Here is a 14,896-nt window from a genome sequence, read left to right as displayed (position 1 = left end):
TGTTGAAATGTCTTGTGTCTAACTGAAATAATATACGTGTATGGTGTTGCCGAAAGTTTTTATGTCCTGCCTCTCTTCATTGCACTAGCTCCGGTCTCGAAAGAGGACCCCGCTCAGTGTTGAGTTGATTTGGAACGAGAAGTCGAGCCAAATTCTACTCAGCATTACACTGGTGGCCAGCGGTGGTTCTAGATCCGAGCGTAGAAGAGAGGTAAATAGGAAATATTTGGAAAAATGGCAACTAAACCGCACGTCCAGTTATCCAAGTTTGACCCTGACCAGTATGACATACATACATATCTTGCAATAGTTAAACCCTTATTGGATATTGGCTTCGATAATGACCAACAAAAAATTGCAGTCACACTTCCACTACTGGGTAAAGCCGCAGCTAACATTGCACCAAAAATTGTCCCAGAACTCACCTGGCAGAACTTTACCAAGTTCGCAGTCCAAGCCATCACCCCATCATTAGGAAAAGTGGTGGCTCTATCCAAATTGGATAGCTTTACTTATGACGGGGATTTAGATAATACCCTGTTACAGGCAAGACGCCTGGTTACTGCTGCCTACCCGGAGGCAGATGAAGAAACCCGGGATCAACACACATTTAATACTCTGCTCAGAGTACTCCCAAGTGTTGTAAGACAACACTTCACTATCCATGATCCAACAGGAGACATGGATAAAGATATCAGTTTAATGAGGCGCCTTTTAGCCGTCCATGCCACCCCTCAACGCATCGGCGAAATAAATCAATTCCCCGTTGACCTCATCACCATCAACCCGTGGGAATTTTCTCCGTGCTACCACGGATGTCCGATCCACGACATCCGTGAGCAGTTAGAAGCTGCCCAGTGCAGCCAAATGACACGAGGGCGCTTACAAACCTCCCCACCTTACGCAAATTCCCCTAAGCCCCAGGGGAAGAAAAACAAAATGGGAAAAACAAAAAGCGCCCCCCTGCCCCCGCATCCCACCGTAATGGCGGGGGCCACCTCACCTCTCCCCCAGTCTACGACAGGGGAGAACGTTATCTTTCCTTTTCCCCCCCTCTCACTATCTCTTCTGTTCTACCTTCCCCTATTCCTGCCCCTAGTTCTAACCTTCCCACCCCACACACCACTATACTCCCGCAACACAAAACCGGCCTCCCTCTTCACAGGCCTTCTAGGACCCTCTCCACATCTTCCCCTAACCTACTTCCTAAAACCACCTTCCCCCGTCTACTGCCTTCCACCTTCCACCCCGCGCCACCCACCGCCATCACCTCACCACCACTACCGACCTCACAACCCCAACCCCCCCCTGCTCCCGCACCGCCTGTCACTTCCACATACGAGTGCGATGGTTCCTCCTCGTCATCCCCCTCCACCTCCCCTACCACCTCAGCCTCCACCGCCTCCACCACCCCCTGCACCACACCTGACATCTCACCCGCCACGCCTCGCTCACCCTCACCCCTTCCCTCCGCCGCCTCACCCTTTCCACCCAAGCCCACGTGCCCCGCCCACCCCGCCACCCCCGCAGGACAACCCACTACCACCGCCCTCTCCCCTCCACACCCACGCACGCCCACTCCGACGCTCTCACCTTCTTCCGCGTCCCCAATGCGCGCGACGGCCCACACTAACCGACCCCGCCCACCCCGCACGCCTGCTTCCCCACCCACACCCACCCTCAGAACCACCACCACCACCCCCTCCGGCCGACTCTTATGCCCACCCACCCGATACACACACACCGTCAAGCTACATCAGGCCCAAATCCCTCCTACCTGTACTCCCCAGAGACTCAACGCCGCATTACCGCGACACAAAACCCGGCCTTCACCCACTCTGTCCGGCATTCCACCTCCAACCACGCCGACAACCACACCAAACAACATGAAGATTAAGCGAGCTGTATGGGCCCCTTCCTTTGCCAGGAACCGCCGGCTTCGCGGACCCCACCACCTGTTAAGTATCCTCAAGCACACCACCACCCCCTCCGCCCTTTTCCTCACCTATGACCAAACACAAGAGGAGGATTCTTATACTACCGCCTGGCAGCACACACTCCGCCACCTCCAGCCCATCTCCACCACCTCCAACACTCTAGCGTTCCACCTCCAGCCACAGGGACGTGACTTTTTTCAAGAACACGGTGGTGAAATGCGTGGGTTTGACCGCATCGATTCTCCGGAATATTCCGGAGAATACCGCAGTCTCCCCGACATCAAGGCGGACCAGGAGCAGTGGAGTCTGCCCTCAGAAATGCCGACACCCCCACTCGGACTCCCCCCACTCGGACTCCCCGGGGTAGCCGCCGCCAGCCACCACCACTCCGGGCAACAGCGGCATACGTCAGCCTGGGCCGTGCGCCCTTGTGAAACGCAACCACCGCGCCGCCGCCACCGTAGGAAAAAGACACTACCTTCGCGTGGCGGAATCACCGAGTTAGCTAGGGGTGGAGTCAGAAACTGTACTCCAGACAGCACCCCTAAGGTAGAGACGATCTATGGTCGCTCTAGCAGTGGTAAGGTAGAGACGATCGGCGGTCGCTCCCCCCACAGCAAGGTAGAGACGATCAGTGGTCGCTCCCATAAAGAAAAGACAGAGACGACCTATGGTCGCTCACAACAAAATCAGGTAGAGACGATCAGTGGTCGCTCCCATAAAGAAAAGACAGAGACGACCTATGGTCGCTCACAACAAAATCAGGTAGAGACGATCAGTGGTCGCTCCCTGAAAGCTAAGGTAGAGACGATCGGCGGTCGCTCCCTCAGCACACTGGTAGAGACGATCAATGGTCGCTCCCCTATAAAAAAGACAGAGACGATCTATGGTCGCTCACAACAGAATCAGGTAGAGACGATCAGTGGTCGCTCCCTGAAAGCTAAGGTAGAGACGATCAGCGGTCGCTCCCTCAGCACACGGGTAGAGATGATCAACAGTCGCTCCCCTATAAAAAAGACAGAGACGATCTATGGTCGCTCACAACAGAATCAGGTAGAGACGATCAGTGGTCGCTCCCTGCAAGCTAAGGTAGAGACGATCAACGGTCGCTCCCTCAGCACCCCGGTGGAGACGATCGACGGTCGCTCCCAGGGTATAGTGAGGAGGAAAGACCTCCCTGTCTCCCCCGGCCTCTGTTCCCTGCGCGAGGCCCTTGAGAAGATCCACCTGTCGGGCCCCCGTGACAGCCGCTGCCGCAGTCCTTCCCTGCCGGCGCCCCTGTCCATAGGAGACCGCAGTCCGTCGCCTCTTCCGGCCCGCCCCAGGACACCCGGGCGAGACCTCACCATGCCCCCGCAACGCCGGGACCTGACCCAGAGGTTCCTAGCCCTCTTCGGCCCCAGTCCGGAGCCCAGTCCGGAAACCCCCGGACGTGAGAGGACGCCCTAGTGAGTCGCCCCGTGCCCTCCCGGCTCGCTCTACCCTGGCGACACCCTCAGCCAACCGGATCATCGCCGAGGTAACTGTGTCTCTCTCTACCAGAGATACGAGGATCCACAATTGTGAAGTAGGTTAAGTGTGACTCCTTTTTCTTAGAATAAGACTAGTGCAGTGATTTCATGTAATTCCCATTGGGGTAACCCAGGACATAATACTACATTAACGGGTGAGAATAGGGGTAGAGACCCCAAGTGAAGATACGTGCGAGTATCATCCCGAGTTTATTATGGACTTCTCTCTAGAGCCCGAGGAAAGGGTAATACATCATTAGAGTGCTATTGGTTAAACTCTGAGTAATACAGTGGAATAGAATTTACGAGTGTTCCGACTTTGTTACGCGTTGGGAAGTGCGAACCTACATAACCTACCAGAGAGATGTGTAGTATATAAGTTGTGCTGACGGAAATCTAGTGTTGTCAAACTACGAGGACCGTGAGTGATAACTGTACTCTCTTGTTCCGCACACTATCCCTGAAAACCCTCCCCACTCCTCACCCACGCTCTTGAAGTCCAAATAAGAACCAGAGTTAATTATCAAAGAATTCTTGCCAATAGAAAACACCTAAAACTCCCTTGTTAATATCGGGCCTCATTAAGTATTACCATAACTTCTCCCTCGCCGTTCTAAGTCACTCTCTGTGTCTCCCTACCCCCCTTCCTGGTAGATCACAAACCCCCCCCTCTCTCTCCTCCCGCGCTCCACGCGCACGGGTATTTACTGTACTAAGATTTGTTGTATTGTCATTAATATCTAGGAAGCTAGTATCCTGCGAGATACACAATATTTTAAATAAGGTTTTGTATTGCTCTATATTGTGATGTAATGTCTGTTGAAATGTCTTGTGTCTAACTGAAATAATATACGTGTATGGTGTTGCCGAAAGTTTTTATGTCCTGCCTCTCTTCATTGCACTAGCTCCGGTCTCGAAAGAGGACCCCGCTCAGTGTTGAGTTGATTTGGAACGAGAAGTCGAGCCAAATTCTACTCAGCATTACACTGGTGGCCAGCGGTGGTTCTAGATCCGAGCGTAGAAGAGAGGTAAATAGGAAATATTTGGAAAAATGGCAACTAAACCGCACGTCCAGTTATCCAAGTTTGACCCTGACCAGTATGACATACATACATATCTTGCAATAGTTAAACCCTTATTGGATATTGGCTTCGATAATGACCAACAAAAAATTGCAGTCACACTTCCACTACTGGGTAAAGCCGCAGCTAACATTGCACCAAAAATTGTCCCAGAACTCACCTGGCAGAACTTTACCAAGTTCGCAGTCCAAGCCATCACCCCATCATTAGGAAAAGTGGTGGCTCTATCCAAATTGGATAGCTTTACTTATGACGGGGATTTAGATAATACCCTGTTACAGGCAAGACGCCTGGTTACTGCTGCCTACCCGGAGGCAGATGAAGAAACCCGGGATCAACACACATTTAATACTCTGCTCAGAGTACTCCCAAGTGTTGTAAGACAACACTTCACTATCCATGATCCAACAGGAGACATGGATAAAGATATCAGTTTAATGAGGCGCCTTTTAGCCGTCCATGCCACCCCTCAACGCATCGGCGAAATAAATCAATTCCCTGTTGACCTCATCACCATCAACCCGTGGGAATTTTCTCCGTGCTACCACGGATGTCCGATCCACGACATCCGTGAGCAGTTAGAAGCTGCCCAGTGCAGCCAAATGACACGAGGGCGCTTACAAACCTCCCCACCTTACGCAAATTCCCCTAAGCCCCAGGGGAAGAAAAAACAAAAAGGGAAAAACAAAAAGCGCCCCCCTGCCCCCGCATCCCACCGTAATGGCGGGGGCCACCTCACCTCTCCCCCAGTCTACGACAGGGGAGAACGTTATCTTTCCTTTTCCCCCCCTCTCACTATCTCTTCTGTTCTACCTTCCCCTATTCCTGCCCCTAGTTCTAACCTTCCCACCCCACACACCACTATACTCCCGCAACACAAAACCGGCCTCCCTCTTCACAGGCCTTCTAGGACCCTCTCCACATCTTCCCCTAACCTACTTCCTAAAACCACCTTCCGCCGTCTTCTGCCTTGCACGTTCGACCCCGCGCCACCCACCGCCATCACCTCACCACCACTACCGACCTCACAACCCCAACCCCCCCCTGCTCCCGCACCGCCTGTCACTTCCACATACGAGTGCGATGGTTCCTCCTCGTCATCCCCCTCCACCTCCCCTACCACCTCAGCCTCCACCGCCTCCACCACCCCCTGCACCACACCTGACATCTCACCCGCCACGCCTCGCTCACCCTCACCCCTTCCCTCCGCCGCCTCACCCTTTCCACCCAAGCCCACGTGCCCCGCCCACCCCGCCACCCCGCAGGACAACCCACTACCACCGCCCTCTCCCCTCCACACCCACGCACGCCCACTCCGACGCTCTCACCTTCTTCCGCGTCCCCAATGCGCGCGACGGCCCACACTAACCGACCCCGCCCACCCCGCACGCCTGCTTCCCCACCCACACCCACCCTCAGAACCACCACCACCCCCTCCGGCCGACTCTTATGCCCACCCACCCGATACACACACACCGTCAAGCTACATCAGGCCCAAATCCCTCCTACCTGTACTCCCCAGAGACTCAACGCCGCATTACCGCGACACAAAACCCGGCCTTCACCCACTCTGTCCGGCATTCCACCTCCAACCACGCCGACAACCACACCAAACAACATGAAGATTAAGCGAGCTGTATGGGCCCCTTCCTTTGCCAGGAACCGCCGGCTTCGCGGACCCCACCACCTGTTAAGTATCCTCAAGCACACCACCACCCCCTCCGCCCTTTTCCTCACCTATGACCAAACACAAGAGGAGGATTCTTATACTACCGCCTGGCAGCACACACTCCGCCACCTCCAGCCCATCTCCACCACCTCCAACACTCTAGCGTTCCACCTCCAGCCACAGGGACGTGACTTTTTCAAGAACACGGTGGTGAAATGCGTGGGTTTGACCGCATCGATTCTCCGGAATATTCCGGAGAATACCGCAGTCTCCCGACATCAAGGCGGACCAGGAGCAGTGGAGTCTGCCCTCAGAAATGCCGACACCCCCACTCGGACTCCCCCACTCGGACTCCCGGGGTAGCCGCCGCCAGCCACCACCACTCCGGGCAACAGCGGCATACGTCAGCCTGGGCCGTGCGCCCTTGTGAAACGCAACCACCGCGCCGCCGCCACCGTAGGAAAAAGACACTACCTTCGCGTGGCGGAATCACCGAGTTAGCTAGGGGTGGAGTCAGAAACTGTACTCCAGACAGCACCCCTAAGGTAGAGACGATCTATGGTCGCTCTAGCAGTGGTAAGGTAGAGACGATCGGCGGTCGCTCCCCCCACAGCAAGGTAGAGACGATCAGTGGTCGCTCCCATAAAGAAAAGACAGAGACGACCTATGGTCGCTCACAACAAAATCAGGTAGAGACGATCAGTGGTCGCTCCCTGAAAGCTAAGGTAGAGACGATCGGCGGTCGCTCCCTCAGCACACTGGTAGAGACGATCAATGGTCGCTCCCCTATAAAAAAGACAGAGACGATCTATGGTCGCTCACAACAGAATCAGGTAGAGACGATCAGTGGTCGCTCCCTGAAAGCTAAGGTAGAGACGATCAGCGGTCGCTCCCTCAGCACACGGGTAGAGATGATCAACAGTCGCTCCCCTATAAAAAAGACAGAGACGATCTATGGTCGCTCACAACAGAATCAGGTAGAGACGATCAGTGGTCGCTCCCTGCAAGCTAAGGTAGAGACGATCAACGGTCGCTCCCTCAGCACCCCGGTGGAGACGATCGACGGTCGCTCCCAGGGTATAGTGAGGAGGAAAGACCTCCCTGTCTCCCCCGGCCTCTGTTCCCTGCGCGAGGCCCTTGAGAAGATCCACCTGTCGGGCCCCCGTGACAGCCGCTGCCGCAGTCCTTCCCTGCCGGCGCCCCTGTCCATAGGAGACCGCAGTCCGTCGCCTCTTCCGGCCCGCCCCAGGACACCCGGGCGAGACCTCACCATGCCCCCGCAACGCCGGGACCTGACCCAGAGGTTCCTAGCCCTCTTCGGCCCCAGTCCGGAGCCCAGTCCGGAAACCCCCGGACGTGAGAGGACGCCCTAGTGAGTCGCCCCGTGCCCTCCCGGCTCGCTCTACCCTGGCGACACCCTCAGCCAACCGGATCATCGCCGAGGTAACTGTGTCTCTCTCTACCAGAGATACGAGGATCCACAATTGTGAAGTAGGTTAAGTGTGACTCCTTTTTCTTAGAATAAGACTAGTGCAGTGATTTCATGTAATTTCCATTGGGGTAACCCAGGACATAATACTACATTAACGGGTGAGAATAGGGGTAGAGACCCCAAGTGAAGATGCGTGCGAGTATCATCCCGAGTTTATTATGGACTTCTCTCTAGAGCCCGAGGAAAGGGTAATACATCATTAGAGTGCTATTGGTTAAAGTCTGAATAATACAGTGAAATAGAATTTACGAGTGTTCCGACTTTGTTACGCGTTGGGAAGTGCGAACCTACATAACCTACCAGAGAGATGTGTAGTATATAAGTTGTGCTGACGGAAATGTAGTGCTGTCAAACTACGAGGACCGCGAGTGATAACTGTACTCTCTTGTTCCTCACGCTATCCCTGAAAACCCTCCCCACTCCTCACCCACGCTCTTGAAGTCCAAATAAGAACCAGAGTTAATTATCAAAGAATTCTTGCCAATAGAAAACACCTAAAACTCCCTTGTTAATATCGGGCCTCATTAAGTATTACCATAACTTCTCCCTCGCCGTTCTAAGTCACTCTCTGTGTCTCCCTACCCCCCCCTTCCTGGTAGATCACAAACCTCCCCCCCTCTCTCTCCTCCCGCGCTCTGCACGCACGGGTATTTACTGTACTAAGATTTGTTGTATTGTCATTAATATCTAGGAAGCTAGTATCCTGCGAGATACACAATATTTTAAATAAGGTTTTGTATTGCTCTATATTGTGATGTAATGTCTGTTGAAATGTCTTGTGTCTAACTGAAATAATATACGTGTATGGTGTTGCCGAAAGTTTTTATGTCCTGCCTCTCTTCATTGCACTAGCTCCGGTCTCGAAAGAGGACCCCGCTCAGTGTTGAGTTGATTTGGAACGAGAGGTCGAGCCAAATTCTACTCAGCATTACAATCGCATTACTTCTTCTGTTCGTATGTTGTATTTTTGGTTCTCATATTTTTCCTTATGAGTTCTCTAATGATTTTTCCGTAATACTTAACCTGATCCTTTATTCACAAGTTTACCCATTTAAATACGAATACTCCAAAGCCATATGGAGAAGATGGAGAGCGAGAGACTAACAAGGAGAGTGTATGCGAGTGAGGTGCAGGGGGGGGAAGGGATGGGGAGGCCGAGGATGAGATGGAGGGGGGGAGAGGGAGGGGCAGGCCGAGGATGAGGTGGAGGGATGGAGAGGAGAGGTACATGAGAGAGGGGTGTGTGAGCTATAGTAGGACTCGCGCACGTTTGCGGCTGTGGTGTGGCCCGCACCTGTGTACAGTGTTGCCACGTTTTCTATACCGTTATCTCTCTCTCTCTCTCTCTCTCTCTCTCTCTCTCTCTCTCTCTCTCCTGGCGGGAAATGTGAGCCACCCTGAGTACTTTTGATTCTTTTATAAGTTATTTATAATTGTGCTTTCATTTGTTAATTTGGTTTTGTTATATTTAGTAGTAGATGGAGTGTCAAAGTTACTGTCTGCTGAGAGGTTTGTTACGTTACTGATTCATACACCCCGACGTAGTGGGGTGTGGGTGTAGGTGTTGGTGGGAGTGTGGATGTGGGTTTGTTGGGGTGGTGGTCCAGGGGGGAGGGGAAGTGTGAAGGGGGATTTGACCTGAGACACCCAGGAGGGATTAAGAAGGGAGGGAAGGGGAAGGGGGGGCTGGATTCACCTACCACGTGGTCAGTATTAGAAGAGAGAGAGAGAGAGAGAGAAATTACGTGTATAGATATATGTGCATCAATAGGAACAATGTATATCAGTGTGTGCAGTATGTACAAAGGAACAAATGAATACAAAGAAGGCAGTGACAGACCTCTCTCTCTCTCTCTCTCTCTCTCTCTCTCCTGGCGTGAAATGTGAGCCACCCTGAGTACTTTTGATTCTTTTATAAGTTATTTATAATTGTGCTTTCATTTGTGAATTTGGTTTTGTTATATTTAGTGATGCCGACAATGCATTCAATGCATGCCCCTCTCCTGCCTCTCTCTCTCTCTCTCTCTCTCTCTGTAGGGAAGCTATCTGTCAGTGCTGCCACTCACAAGAATTATATGAATTATTTCTTTTACTTTGGATATTGGCATATTTCTTCTTTTTTCAGGCTCATTCTATTATATCCATAACTGTGATATTATTACCCACCCTAAAACTACGCTAAAAACCATTAAAAGTGACTACAATATCTTTTAGCAACACTGTACAATATGTATGCCATGTTTCTGTGTTACTGTATAAATATTTTATGCATAATAAGATTACTGTTGATTCATCCATCAAAATACACAAGTGTAAGTTTTATTCATCTGAATTTATCGAATTTGTGATGCCTTGTACATAAATAGCTTCCGTTTCACATCGCAAGTTGGGGAAACGTGGCACCATTGTCCACAGGTGCGGGTCACACCTAAGCCGCAAGCGGGCGGGAATCAGACTATAGGAGCAAGCCAGTGGAATTGCGTTGGACAGGGTGACGTGGAAGCGATTTGTTTGTAGCCACCCCTTACGGAATTGAGGCGTCTGGCAATAGATAGAAAGATAGATCAGTAAATATTATTCGAGTGACAGTAAATAGTTCATGCATTTTCTACCTGTTAATTATGATGACGTCCTTGTTGGGTTTATTTTTGCTGCTACCAGATGATTGGTTTACGTTTAGAGGGATCCAGTTCAGAAGAAGTCCGTGATGGCTATATTAATTTTAACCCCTTTAGCTCAGAAACCCTATCCCAGAGTTAGTGAAGTGGTCCGGAGTTAACAAGAGTCAAATGCAAAAATTACGGTACGTCACTGGAGTACAGAAGTTAAGTATCCCACACAGACTGCCTTGTAATGAACCAGCTGTTGAAATAAAGAATTGACAGTACAAGTTTACATAAAATTCTCAGGTAATTGTTCATCCTCCAAGCAATAATTAATGCTGTAGATTTCTTTGTGTTTCTTAATTTTGCTTTTTTCCTTGATTTTCGCCATCATAGACTGCCTTGCATTTCCCTTGGAGTTTATTTTTACTTTTTTCCTTGATTTTCACCATCACAGACAACCTTGCATTTCCCTTGGTGTTTAATTTTGTTTTTCTTCCTTTATTTTCGGCATCACAGACAACCTTGCATTTCCCCTGGTGTTTATTTTTGCCCATTAGTGCCGTACGCAGTTAGGTTTGCACTGATCGTATTCGTCATTGTTCTTTCGATGCAGCGTGGACAGCGTGGACTCACAATTAAATCACAAATATTTTGTACACATTTACAGACGAGGGTAGTAGTTACTGTACAGTCTGTCGAACCTGTGATAAGAAGGTAAAGAGATCGTGTCTAGTTAATCAGTAGTAATTAGAAGGGTTGGAATCTTCTTTCATGAATTTCGAATCCCAGACGTGTAAAGGAATAATGGACCGTGATTGTACAGTACGTGTGTGTGTGTGTGTGTGTGTGTGTGTGTGTGTGTGTGTGTGTGTGTGTGTGTGTGTGTGCAGCAGGGCCTAGCAAGTATTTATTTGGTTTGGTCTGTGGGCAAATTATGGCTTTCTTTACCCTTTTCTTATGTTAAATTTGGATTCTTTTTGTACAACACTGTTAGGTTAGTACGTTTTCACAACCAACCCTCGGCTATTAAAGTAATTTTTGTTATATCTGGCTACATAAAAAAAAGAAATACCCTGAATAAAATGATAGTGCATATTATTTATATGAGACAACTAACATAAAACCTCTTCCACTGTTTTATTGAAGTGAGACAAACGGGGTAAAAAAAAACAACACTAAATCATCCTTAGTTTATTATTGACCGTAAAGACTGATGATAGAGGAGATAATAAAGTAAAGGCTCTTGGTAGGTAGAGGCCTAAGTGAAGCTCCAGTAGTATTGATACATGTATACACACCCACCCGAGGCGCTCCTGTAGGCTTGTACCTGTCTGAGCTCCATCCCCGGGCGTGGGAGAAAATGAGGTGGGTAGGAAGGTAGGTACTGTAGGTAGGGAGGGAGGGAGGTAGGAAAGCAGGTAGGTAGGTAGGTAGGAAATTTAGTAGGATGAAGGTGGAGGACTAAGAAAACGAGTGAGAAGCTGAGTAATGAAGTAAATAAGAGTTGGAGACGAGTAAAAATGTGTCTGGGAGATGAGAAAAGAACGGAATAACATTAAGGAGGACTTTGTTGTGTAAGGAGAAGCTAAATGGTGAGAACATGTAAGAAGAAAAAAAAGGAGGCGAGGAAGCAGGAGGAAGAGGAACAAAGAAGGAAGTAAGGTAAGAGGAGACGGAGAGAGAGAGAGTGAGGAGGAAATAGTAACACTTACATGTCTAGGTAATGCACGCAAATTTTCCTCTTATGGTGGTAAATCTGTACTTGTATTTATGGGCAGTGAGGTTGTGTGCATGTGTGTCTGTTGTGTAGGTTTATTTTTACTTACATGCACCTATTTGGAACCCTATGTATAGAAGTTGTATTATTAATATAGTGAATGGCAGGGATTATTCGTGTGTATAAAATAGGTTGTTATATATAGTCAGCTAATACAGCATGTTTGTTAGTAATTAAATCGCCAGGGGATCATTTACTTTTTGGCGACAAGTTTTTGTGTTAAGATGGCAGGAAGATGTCTGTTTAATGTACATCATCTAACATTTGTGTTTGTGTTTCTCAGGTATTACAAACCATAAACCTGTACATACAAGTTACTGTATGTGTTGCAATCTTTCGTTGCTGTGCATATAAACCAAAAAGTTCATATACCTATTAGTTCTATTTATGGCTACTAAGTGAAGTCTAACAATCACAGGCCTCAGCTTCTTGAGCTGAATCTTATTCTGCCGCGAGAGCTCGACAATCTTGAGCGTCTTGAACTTGCGCTTGACTCAGTCGTTGCCTCTGTCTCAGTCTCAGGTCCAGGCGTTGTGGTCACTGGCCGGCGAAGATTGTTGTTCTGACGGGGCGAGACGCCCTCGCCAGTGCTGACCTTGGCTAGGGCTGAGAGGGAGTCCAGTTCATCATCCGTCAAGGTGTTAGTCCAAGAAGATCCTGTGCTGGTTCTAGATGATGATGATGATGATGATGATCCAGAGCTCCTGCCTCGTGACCTTGAAGTGCTGGTTTGACGATAGGAGGACGAGCGGAGACGATTGTTGCTGTTGCTGACGTGCGTTACACTAGTCTCTATACTTGTTCCCACATTGCGTAGTTTACTTGATGAAGATGACGAATCAGACTCCTGTACTGTGTTGGTTGAAGGCATTGAAGCTGAGCTCGAGGAAGATATACGAGAAGAATCAGTGGCAGTGGAATCAGATTGATCACCACCACTGTCAGAAAGACGTATCACTTTCTTCAGTACCTTTCGACGAACGCTGCTCCTCGTTCTACTCCCAAGTGTTCCTGACGGTGAAATTATCTTATTATCAGATTTAGCAGGAGGTACAGGCATAGTTGTAGTTGTTGTTGTCTGTTGGCTGTTGTTTCTACCCCTGCCACTGCTTCTGCTGTTAGCCGCTCTCCTGCTGGCACTGACTCTCCTTCGTGTGGTAGTGGTGGGTGGCGTTGGTGCTTCTGTTGTAGTTGCTGTTGTAGTTGTCTGTTGGCTGTTGTTTCTACCTCTGTTCCTGCTCCTACTGCTAACCAGTCTCCTGCTGGCACTGATTCTGCCTCATGTGGGCAGTTGTGTGGTATTAGTGAGTGGAGTTGGTGTTTCTGTTGTTTCTGTTGATGTCTCTTTCGGCTGCAGAGTCAGAGGCCTGAACCTCGGGCGTGTCCTTGCTTGTGCTGTTAGAAGGAGTGTGGCAGGAGGGCTGGATGTGTCTGTGGGTGCTGGTGTGGTCGTGGTTGCCACAGTTGTTACGTCATTAACTCTTTGGACACCTGACCTCTGACTTGTAAGTGCCCTCGAAGTCCCGGGTGTTTGAGAAAACTGGATTATAGTAACTTCAGAGTTAGGTGCAGTGGAGGTTGATGTTTTTGTTTTGTCAGCTGGGATGAAACGGATGGATAGAATTCTTGAGTTTGCCAGGCCAGGATTGAATCTTGCTTCATCTTCGTCCTCCTGTTTTGTGCCAGCCGATTGCTGGTCATCTCTAGGTGGTGTTCGTATAGTGACAACTGGTGTTGTTCTTGAAGTGATAAATGCTGGTGGTCGTGTCGTGACAGCTGGTGGTTCTATTGTAATAACAGCTAGTGAGGCTTGTGTGACAGTTGGTGGTATTCATGTAGTAACAACTGATCGTGGGCGTGCAGTGACAGCTGGTCGTGGCCGTGCAGTGGCTGCTGGTGTAGTGACACCTGCTGCTGCTGTTGCACTAAAAATCTGGCTACCACGTGACCTGATCTATTATTCACCATCATCTTCTTCCTAATAACCCTCCTCACTCCTGTTGTGTGGGTGTTCTGTTGGCTCAGAAGATTATTGTCATCGCTAGACAAAGAGGCCTCAGAGCCAGTCTGAACATTTGTCTGAGAGCGAGTTGTGGACTGTCTCGAGGTTGTTACACGCCTATGGTTTGTGAGTCTCCTGATCTGGCTGACACGAGTTGGCGGTGGTGTTGTCATGGTGAGGATGGGTTGAGATGCTTGAGAAGTAGATGAACGTGAAAAACCACGTCTAACATTCACATTAGCCACAGTTGCTGTCTGACTTTGGACACTAGACTGATTAGTTTGAGATCTGATGGAATTTCTTGAAGAGAAACTGCTTGAACCTTGCCCATCAAAAGCGATATTTTGCTGCACTGGCGAAATACTCTGTGTCTCAGGTCTGTATGTGGTGGCAAGAAGTTCAGATTCATCATACGCATCAGACAGACTAGCCCTGGTTGTAACACAACCTCAAATTCCGTTGTAGTAAGGAAGTCAGGGCTCTCTGTTATGTCGAGACCTGAGAATATGTTGTTTCTGACATTAGTTTGTACTGTCGCTGTCGATCCTCTGGTGATGCCAGAGCTGGATCCTTGAGTACTAACAGAATCTGAAGACTGCTGCGTTCTGGATAAAACATTGGATTGTTGAGAGGAAACGCTGGTGCCTGAAACATTGCTTGATACTCGATCTCTTGATGACCCTCTAGATTACTGAATCACAGACGAACCTCAATTCCTAGCGAATACCCTTGAACCCAGGTAGTGATGGAACCTCGAGTATCTGATGATTTCTGGGGAGATGAAGTACCTAATTCTAGGGCATTATGTCAAATGTGTGTG

The sequence above is a fragment of the Coenobita brevimanus genome, chromosome 92, assembly GCF_032717465.1.
Source record: "Coenobita brevimanus isolate Jiangsu-jjx chromosome 92, ASM3271746v2, whole genome shotgun sequence".
Taxonomy (NCBI): Eukaryota; Metazoa; Arthropoda; class Malacostraca; order Decapoda; family Coenobitidae; genus Coenobita; species Coenobita brevimanus.
Note: the sequence above shows the minus strand (reverse complement) of the source record.